This window comes from Camelus dromedarius, chromosome 1, assembly GCF_036321535.1.
Source record: "Camelus dromedarius isolate mCamDro1 chromosome 1, mCamDro1.pat, whole genome shotgun sequence".
NCBI classification, from domain to species: Eukaryota; Metazoa; Chordata; class Mammalia; order Artiodactyla; family Camelidae; genus Camelus; species Camelus dromedarius.
The window spans coordinates 24515385-24526169 of NC_087436.1; positions in this window are offsets into that span (position 1 = coordinate 24515385).

Genomic DNA, 10785 nt, shown 5'->3' on the forward strand with positions numbered 1-10785 from the left:
GAGAAATTCATAACGAAGTATTGGAAGAAAAGTGCTTTGAAAAATGAAAAGTACTGTTCAAATATAGACTGTCATTATTAAAAAGGATTCGAAGAACGTGCTGTCCTGAAAGTAGCTCAATAGTATTATTTTTGTTGTATGTTAAATACTGTACACCTTAAGCTATCAGAAAAATATAAAAGCTTTATTCACTTCAAAAATGTATTCAGTAAGCATTTGTTGAGTACATAGTATGTGGCAGTCTCTGTGTTAGGGCATACAAAAGTGAGCTGAACAAAGTCTGCTCACAGTTAAGTGGATGAGACATTGCATAAACAAAATATTTATAATTATCTAGTAATAAATACAGTATCATGACATGAACAAGGTACTGTGGAAACACAGAAGAGGAAGTAGTTAATTGCTGGGAGAAGTCAGGAGAGGCTTTTTGAACAAGGTGACTTCCAGGCAGAAAGGGCTGACAGGGGAGATCCACTGAGAACAGAAAGGGAAGGAGAGGAGGGATGTTCCGGGAACAGCAAGTACAAGTACCACACTTTGATAAGGCTAGAGTACAGGGTGCCCATAAAGAAGTGGCAGAAATGAGGCAGAAGCTGTGGGCAAGAACCAAAGCATCAAGGGTTTTCAAAGGAGTTTGCACTTTATCCTGAAGGTTCTGGGGAACCTCTGAAAGACAGGTTGGAAAGATCACCTGTCAGCAGTGTGGAGAGTGGATGGGAGGTGGGGGAAGAATAAGAACAGTGCCAGTGAAGAAGGGTATCTGCTGGTTCAAAATCTCGGGGGAGGGGCTGGTAGGCATGCTTGTTTAAAACAAACCAGGTGATGCTGATGCACGTCCCTCTCCCTCCCTCAACACTACCTCCCAAACAAATCGGGGCAGTGATAGTGGAAAAGAGACAGGTTTAAGAACTATAAAGGAGACAGAAGCCACAGGGTTGAGTGACAGATTAAATCTGGGGGTCAGGGAAGGGAGGGCAGAGTCTAGGTATGACTTGGGTGATTGGTAGGTAATGGTAGCAAATAAGGAAATTGGGTGGAGATGCCTCTCTCAGGGAGGACTCTGAGTTCAGATCAGAACCTGTCATTGAGATGTGCCCGTGGAACACCCAGATGGAGTCAATTTGTAGGCAAATAAAACTAAAGACCTGGAGTTCATAACAGGGTCAGGGCCAAACATTTCAGAGAGTTTAGTAGTTGTGATTCAGGAAAACAGATGTAGGGCATGAGAAGGGCCATGTCCCAGGTCTTGGTTGAGCCCCTGGAACGTGCCCCGCCAAATGTGGGTCCTTGGCTTCACACAGGAAGAATTTAAGTGCGAGCCACCGTTGAGTAAAGGTAGAGTTATTTAGAGAGATACATACTGCATAGAGTGTAAGGCAAGAGAAAGGCAAGAAAAGAGGTATGGGAATTGGGTACTCAGGTTAGACGGAGTGTGGGCCATCTCCAAAGAGGAGGGAGCGAAAAAGTCCACTAGGCGTAGTGTTGTCATGTTTTATGGTCTCAGTAGCTTCACATGCCTCCAAGTGGGACCATTCCAATTGCCCTGGGGAAAGGGCTGAGGTTACCAGGAATTAGGCCATCGCCCATTCTTTGGCCTTTTTCGGTTAGCCTTGGGACTGTCACGGCGCCTGTGGGCATGTTATTTGATTACGCTGTTACAACGAGCTTATGATGAAGCTCAAGGTCACCTAGAAGTCAAACCTCTTAATTCTCAAGGCCAACTAGGAGGTGAGTCTTCCACCATTTTGGTGTTAAATTGCTGTCATTCCTTGAGTGGCTGTGCCCCGCCCCCTTCCATCCTGTCTCAGCTGGATCCATGGGTAATGAGATCAGCCACAAAATGTCCTTTAAGTAAGATAAGAAAAGTGTTAAGGATGAAATTCCTGTGAAACACACACCTTTAAGGATGGTTGGAAGGGAAGGAGACTTGAGACCTGGTCAGAGAAGGAGAACAGTGAGAGATTAGTATCTTCGAAATAAGGTAACAAGGCTGAAACAGTGATGAGTGCTCCTAAGAGGTCAAGGTCCTTTGGATTTGACAATTACAAGGTTGCTCTTTATGTGAATAGTAGCAGGTTGGCGAGATGGTGGTGGAAACCAGATTGCAGTTGTCAGTGGGCCTGGAAGGCAGGAGACCAATGAAAAAACAGTGGGATAAAGAGCCAGGTGAATGTTCTTTTCCTCTGAAAATTGGAGCAAACTGAAAATATAAATTGAGGAGAAGGAGCCAAGAAACAGAAGTTGTAGTTTTTCTCCTATTGAGACGTTCTGCTTAGCGCTGCTGTTTGCGCAGCAGTTCCACTAGTTCCTTTGTCTATTAAAGTCTGACTTCAGCTGTCTGAAGTGAAGCTGTATATACACACACATGTATGTTACCGAACAAAATTCATGTGTCTGGCGCACAGTGAGGGCAAATAAAGGAGTTTGGAGCAGAGAAAGGTTCATTGCAGGGCAGAGCAAGGACAGGTGGCTTGTGCTCAAAAAAACCTGAATGGTTTTCAGGGAAAAGTTTTTATAGACAAAATTTGGAGTGAGGGCTGCAGGGTGTGTGACTTTTTTCTGATTGATTGGTGGTGATGTCACAGGGCAGTGTCCAGGAATCTGTGCTCAGCCTGAAGTAACCATCCTCCATCTGGGTGGGAGCCTTAGTTGCTGCAGAAGAACTCAAAGATATCATTAAGTATATCCCTTGAGGAGGAACCAGGATCCTGCTTTAATAGCTACATTATCCTTTCTTGACTGCTCCTCCCTTGTCTCTGCATCCCCTCCCTTCCCTGATTAGCAACTGTGTGAATCTGCCCTTTGGAACTCAGGGAACGTCAAGGGGGCTGAAGGAAGCCCATTTCCTATGAACAAGAAATGGAGGACACAGAAAGGATTTGTACCAGGAAGGACCCCTCAGTGTCCTGCTCTGTTTCATTTACACACACACACACACACACACACACACACACACACACACACATATATATATACACACATAATGTGGTCATGAGGGCAAGGGAAATCTCTCTCCCTCTTCTTATAAGGCTACCTACCAATCCTGTCGGATCAGAGCCCTACCCTTATGACCTCATTTAACTTTTTTTTAGGTTTTTTTGGGGGGAGAGGAGGTAATTAGGTTTATTTATTGTGGAGGTACTGGGGATTAAACCCAGGACCTCGTGCATGCTAATCATGTGCTCTACCACTAGAGCTATACCCTCTCTCCACACCTTAATTATCTTCTTGAAGACATTATCTCCGAATATAGTCATATTGGAGGTTAGGGCTTCACAATATGAGTTTGGGGTTGGGGTGGGGGGACACAATTCAGTCCATAGCACTGTCAAAGACCAGAACTATATCAGTCAAAGAGTAGTCAAAACAAAACAAAGTAATGAAGGTTCTATCACTATAAATTATTTTTCAGCTTTTAATACCTGAAGTGATATCATCTTTGCCATATTTAAAAATGCAGAAAAATTCCAATTGCTTTGACTGTATTGTTATAGTCATTAAAGATATTCATTCAAAAATCTATGTTAGACTCTTTTGGAGTTTTTTTCCTTCATTATATCCCTTTTCCCAAATGGTAACACTGTTCCATGTGTCTTTTCAGAGGATCAACAGGTGTCCTGGACCAGGAGAATGTGGCTCTCAGAACTCTTACTGGGACTGCAAAGGTATGATTGATCTGTGCCCTCAGGGGCTTTGTTCTAACACTCTTCACCACCATGGAGCTGGGGCCTTGTTTCTCACAAAGTCCTCCAGGCCACAACTGAGCTCGCTGGGGACACTAAGGCAGGCGCGTTCCTTCGAGATGGGGGCAGGGGAGCTACACTGAAGGGTGAATTTGGCTGGAAAGCTCCCCAGCACCATTCCAAACTCATAACTGCACTGCCACCTATGGTCCCTCCTTCCTTTCTTCCTCCCTTCCCTCTTTCTCATCCTGTTTCAGACCCTAGGATGCAGACCACTCTGCAGAATGATAGCTGTCTCAGCCTCCTGCAGGCAACTTCCCCAGTTTCTCGCGCCTTGCTCTAATAAATCTTGTGCGTGTATCAAATGCTAATTCCCAAATATCACTCATGAGATAAAACCGAATTTATTGCTCACCATTGAAAGGGGAGTTACACCTCAGAGAGCCTGTTCATGGTTCAAAGGGGGAAGAGCAAGGCCTGGTTTTATTGAGATTTTGAAGTTTGGTTTAAGGCAGGTCTATCAATGAGGGGATCTGGTATGAATTGTGATGCAGTTGTAATTTAGGATTGGTGGAAACAGCAAGGCAAGGAATATGAAGCCAGGAATCCAAAGAGTGTTAGTAGGAAAACTGTGGATGCTTTTTATTAAAGAGTTGATGATCTTTCAAACAAGTTCCTGTAATGAGCAATAAAGTTATTTGCCTGGGCAAGAGTCTCCTGCAATAGTAAAGTTATGCTAAAGAAGACTAAGGAACAGTAAGTCATGTTAATGTAGACTATAAACTATGAAAGTAGGTGGTTTCGGTTTTCATAGTTAATTACTTCTTGGTGTCTACTTTTTGGATGACACAGACTTACACAGGTACCAATTTAAAAGCAAATTAAAAAACCTTGTTTTCTTTGACATAGTAATGAACACTCAAACTCTTACAGTACTCCATGATGAAAAGTTACTTTTTTTTTGTATATATATTTATTGAAGTATAGTCAGTTTACAATGTTGTATCAATTTCTGGTGTACAGCATAATGTTTCAGTCATACATGAACATACATATATTCTTTTTTACCATAAGTTACTTTAAGATATTGAAAATAGTTCTCTGTGTTATACAGTATAAACTTGTTTATCTATTTTATATATATTAGTATCTGCAAATCTCAAACTCTCAATTTATCCCTTCTTATCCCCTTCATCCTCAGTAACCATAAATTTGTTTTCTATGTCTGTGAGTCTGTTTCTGTTTTGTAAATAAGTTCTTTTGTCTTTTTTTTTTTTTTTTTTAAGATTCCACATATAAGTGATATCATATGGTGTTTTTCTTTCTCTTTCTGGCTTACTTCACTTAGAATGACAATCTCCGATTCATCTATGTTGCTACAAATGACTTTATTTTATTATTTTTTATGGCTGAGTAGTATTCCATTATGTAAATATACCACAATTTCTTTATCTAGTCATCTGTTGATAGACATTTAAGTTGTTTCATGTCTTGGCTATTGAAAATAGTGCTGCTATGAAAATTGGGGGGGTTCATGTATCTTTTCTTTCTTTCTTTCTTTTTTTTGATTTTTAAAACTTGTTTTATTTTGTTTTTCCACTCTTTATTATTTTTTTTTTTCACGTATCTTTTCAAATTAAAGTTCCCTCTGAACCCAGGAGTGGGATTGGTGGATCATATGGTAAGTCTATTTTTAGTCTTTTGAGGAATCTCCATACTGTTTTCCATAATGGCTGCACCAAACTAGATTCCCACCGGCAGAGTAAGAGGGGTCCCTTTTCTCCATACTCTGTCCAGCATTTATCATTCATGAACTTTTGAATGATGGCCATTCTGACTGTTGTGAGGTGATACCTTGTTGTAGTTTTGATTTGCATTTCTTTGATAATTAGTGATACTGACCATTTCTTCATGTGCGTATTGGCCATTTGTATGTCATCATTGGAGAATTGTTTGTTTAGGTCTTTTGCCTATTTTTGGATTGGGTTGTTTGTTTTTTAATTATTAAGTTGTGTAAGCTGTTTATATATTCTAGAAATTAAGCCCTTGTCAGTTTCATCTTTTGCAAATATTTTCTCCCGTTCCATAGGTAGGTTGTCTTTTTGTTTTGCTTGTGGTTTCCTTTGCTGTGTGAAAGCTTATAAGCTTAATTAGGTCTCATTTGTTTATTTTTGCTTTTATTTCTATTGCCTGGGTAGACCGCCTTATGAGAACATTGCTGAGATTTATGTCAGAGAATGTTTTGCCAATGTTTTCTTCTAAGAGGTTTATAGTGTCTTGTCTTCTGTTTAAGTCTTAATCCATTTTGGGTTTATTTTTATGTATGGTTGAGGGAGTGTTTTAACTTCATTAATTTACATGGAGCTGTCCAGTTATCCCAACACCATTTGCTGAACAGACTGTCTTTACTCCATTGTATGTTCTTGCCTCCTTTGTCAAAGATTAATTGATCAGATTTTGAAATACAAAACCAGTGTTTTATAATTGTACACTGTTTTAAAGTCTATTAAAACTGTCATTAAAAAAAAGATTAATTGACCAAAAGTTTATGAGTTTATTTCTGAGCTCTCTATTATGTTCCATTGATCCATATGTCTGTTTTTGTACCAAAACCATGCTGTTTTGATCACTGTAACTCTGTAGTATTGTCTGAAGTCTGGGAGGGTTATTCCTCCAGCTTCATTCTTTTTCTTCAGTGTTGCTTTGACAATTCTGGGTCTTTTGTGAAGGAGAAGTTACATTTTACTCTTTATTAGATTAATTTCTACATGGGCTCAAAGGGACCATTAGATTTCCTCTATATTCCTGAGTCATAACATTATCCAAAGGTATCTCATGGTCTTATTCATGAAAGTTCAGGCCCATTGCTGCCAAATGAAATTATTATTGTTTCCTGCTTCCTATCTATGAACCAAATATACTTTTTCATGATTAAAATTAAAGCATAGCAATGTCAGGGAGAAATTTTCCTTTACCCTTCTAGGTTCTTCTGGCTGGTCTAAGAAGTAAATTGACATGAGATAGATGAACAGGAGAAAATCACACAAAAGTTTCATAACATGTATACACGGTGGAGACCCAGGAAAACCAGGAAACTTGCCAAAATGGTAGAAACCCTCACCTCTAATACCACTGTCAGCTAAAAACAAAAGAGACTGTTGAGGGTAATGGTTTGGGACTTCTAAAGGGAGGAAGGTAGTTCACATGGATATGGAAAAGCAAATGTTCGGTAAATGTTTGCTGGGCCATGCAGTGATAGTGGGACACAGAGTGAATTGTGGTCTCTAGGCCCTGCCTGGAGTGTCCTCCACCTCACCACACCTAGCCCATATTCTTTGCAGATCTCTCTGGTGATAGCTCTATTCCAACAGACCCTCTATCTAAATTCTTTAGGCAGCTAAGGGAGAGGTAAAAAGAAGGACTTTCGTTTCTTAAAAATAATCCTCATGCCAAAGAGATTTTGGGGTGGCAAATTTTGCTCTCCTACAGCAATTAGCTCAGAATAAAAAGTATAGATCTTATTCCTTAAAAGATAAGTATATAAAGCAAAAGATTTCATGTTGTATTAAAAGAACATTTATTGTATTGTTGAAATCTTCAAAGCTTTAGGAAAAATGACAGTATAATTTATCAGTTAGAAATTGTCTTTAGCTGATAAGAAACCTGAAATAACAGTAGCTTAAAGCAAGATAGAGCTTTATTTTTTCTTATGTTATATAGCATAGAGGGCAGGCAGTCCAGGGTTGGTGTGATGTCTCCACATCACCAGAGATTCTGACTCCTTAAATCTTTCTGCTCTGTCATCCACTGAGCAGAGATTCCATCCTTAAGTTTACCTCATTGTATAAGACTGGGCTGTTGGAACCATCCTGTCTGCATTCTAGGCAGGAAGCAGAAGAAGGAAAGCAAGGGGCCACATCAGCTATCTGTTCCCATTTCAAAGAGCCTTTCTAAAAGGACTTTCAACAGTTTCCATATATATATATTTTATTAATCATCTGGCCATACCTGTCAGCAATACAGATTAGAAATGTGGTCTTCCAGCTGAATACACTGCTTTCAAGAAAACAAGAGAACCTGAAATTAGGCTGGCAACTAGCAGTTTCTCTTATATATAAGAACTAAGGAATTCAACTTTTATATCTGAAGTAGGCATGCGATAAATGATTCAAAGTTAAACTGTGTCAGGGTAAATAACACCAGGGAATGGGATGGACATAGGAACATATTCACTTGACAGTTTTGTTGTCACCTGCTGTTAAATCTTGCCATTGACATAATAATGATTAAAAACCAAACTTTTTCCTATTTCAGTTGTTCTTGAAACAAATATTTAAATGTCTCCCATATGCCAGGCACTGTTCAGATGCTTGAGATAGATCAGTAAACCAAGATTCCTGCCCTTATGGAGATTCTAGCAGGGGTATGTAGACAATGAACAGTAAGTCAGTACTTCAATGATGAAGACATAACATAAATTTCAGGTCTTAAACCACACTTTGTAGCACACTAGGTCTGTCTTAACTATCTTCTGTCAAATGACCAAACTAAAACCATTTAGTTAGATTTGATATCCTTTGTTCAAGGGAACATGGTCCATAGGTTGGGGGAGGACAGTGCTTCCTGAGCAGTGGAGAATTCTGCCCGAGGGACTTTGAACAAGTTTTCTAGAGCTTTCAAAAGAGCAAGTGGAAACAGGGCGTGATTGGCCAGGAGGTCAGGGATTTCCCTGTAAGACTGGCATGTCCTAGTTCCTGGGGTAAGGTGAGCTGGCCAAAGCCAAGTTGGAGGACAGTGATTGGTGTCTGTTAGGTTTCCTTGACAGGGAGGCGTTGTGGTAAGTGCAGACTAACTTAGGTTTAGATTAATGACATGTGGAGGGTCACTGGGGTGGCCTCCATTTTGTGGGTCCCAATATACCAATTAAATTTATCACTTCTCAACATACATATAAGTTGCTACAAGCTTTTGGAAACATGCAATGAAACGGTCATATCCTTTGGTTCATTAATTTCTTAGGAATCAGAATCTATCCAAGGAAATAATCCTAAATATCAAAATGCTTTCTGTAGAAAGAAATTAGTCCTTTCCCCTCGTTACTTAAAATTGGAGATAACAGGAAGCAGTCTGTCCGTGATAGGGTGAAATATACCATAACACCTCCATTGGCATTAAGTGACATTAAAACTACCTGCTGACATGGAGAGATGCTTATAATATAGTGTTAAGTGAAGAAAAACAGTGATGCAAAATTATTGGAAGAAAATACTCCAAAATATTAATAGTGATTATCTTTGAAAGTTGGCTTTTTTTGCCCCCAGTATTTGGATACATTTTTCTAATTTTCTCAATTGATCATCTATAAACTGGTTAAAAATTAGGAGTTAACACAACTAATAGAGACTGGATTTACTTGATTCTATTGTGGGTGCTAGGTAATTAACTTCTACAAATGCTAAACTCACAGTGATATGCTTCTGGGGTTTTAACTTTATATGCAAAGATCTGATAAAGGTTTTTAATAATTGGCCCTGAGAACCATTTGAGTAAATTGAAATCACATCAGATTTTGACTACTTGGCTCTGAAGAGTGAAGAGCTAAAAAGAACCAACACTGCTTCCATTGATGGGATTGAAGCTCTTTTAGTGTCACAAGGAAGCCTCTTTAGAGATCATCTGCTCAATCCTTTTTACTTACCAATAAGAAAAGGGAGACCCTTAGGGTTAGGTGGGTGATAACTAGGCAGGGATTGAGAGTTAGGTTTCCTGACTTTCCAGGAAACCAAGCCCCTAGAATCAAACCAGAGCCTTAGGATTCAAGATTCAACTACCCAGTGCAGGCTGTTAAAAACAAACAAACAAACAAACAATCTGAGAACATTAATGGAAAGAGGGAAAAGAGTGAAAAGTTGTCACGATATTTGGACAACATCTGCTTGAAAATATAAACAAAGAGGCTATCTAGGGTTTCCTTTTTTAACAACTTTATTGAGATATAATTCATATACCATACAATTTATTAAAAGTGAACAATTCAATGGTTTTGAAACAGTCAATTTTAAAACATTTTGATAACCCCAAGAAGGAATGCCATAGATATTAGCAGTCACTCTGTATTTCTCTGTAAATCCCACATCCCTAGGCAACCATGAATTTACTTTCCACCATAGGGGAGGAAGAAAATTTCCTCCAGCCTTCTTCTCTCTGGTCTAAGAATTAAATTGACATGACACAGATTAACAAGAATTAAATTAACATGACACAGAAAATCAAACAAAACTTAATAATACATATACATGGGAGAGACAGAAAAACTGAGTAACTCACCAAAAGCTTGAACATTTGTGTATAAGTTTTTGTGTAGACATAATGATGTCATTTCTCTCTGATATAAACCTAAGGGAGGAATTGCTGGGTCATATGGTAACTCTTGTGTTTAGCCTTTTGAGGGACTGTCAGACTGTTTTGCAAAGCAACTGCACCATTTTATTGATTGATTGATTGATTGATTGATTGATTGAAATTACCCAACTTATTAATTTACCTGCATTATTCCTTATACCAGACCATAAGCCCCAAAGCAGAGCTGGGTTAACGGCTATCTCCTCAGGCACTGCACCTGACCTCTCTTGCCCCCAAATCCCAGAGTGCCGAAGGGGCAGGAGTCTTGGGATTACTTTAGTAAACATTTCCTACAAATACCTTTTAAAATTTCCATTAAAAGGGTAGGCAGCTGGCAACCCCAGTCCCTGCCAGTCTACCCACTGCACCATTTTATATTCCCACCAGCAATGTAGGATGGTTCCCAGTTCTCCCCAAACTCACCAGCACTTGTTACTATCTGCTTATTTATAGCCATCCTAGCTAGTAGGTGCAAAGTGGTATCTCATTGTAATTTTGATTTGCATTTACTTTATGATTAATGATGTTTGGAGAAATGTTTATTCAGATGTTTTGTCCATTTAAAAAGATTGGATTACTTATCTTTTTATTACTGAGTTGTATATATTTGGATAGAAGCGTCTTATCAGATATATGATTTGCACATATTTTCCCCTATTCTGTGGATTTTCTTTTCCATTTCTAGATTTAAAACACAAAA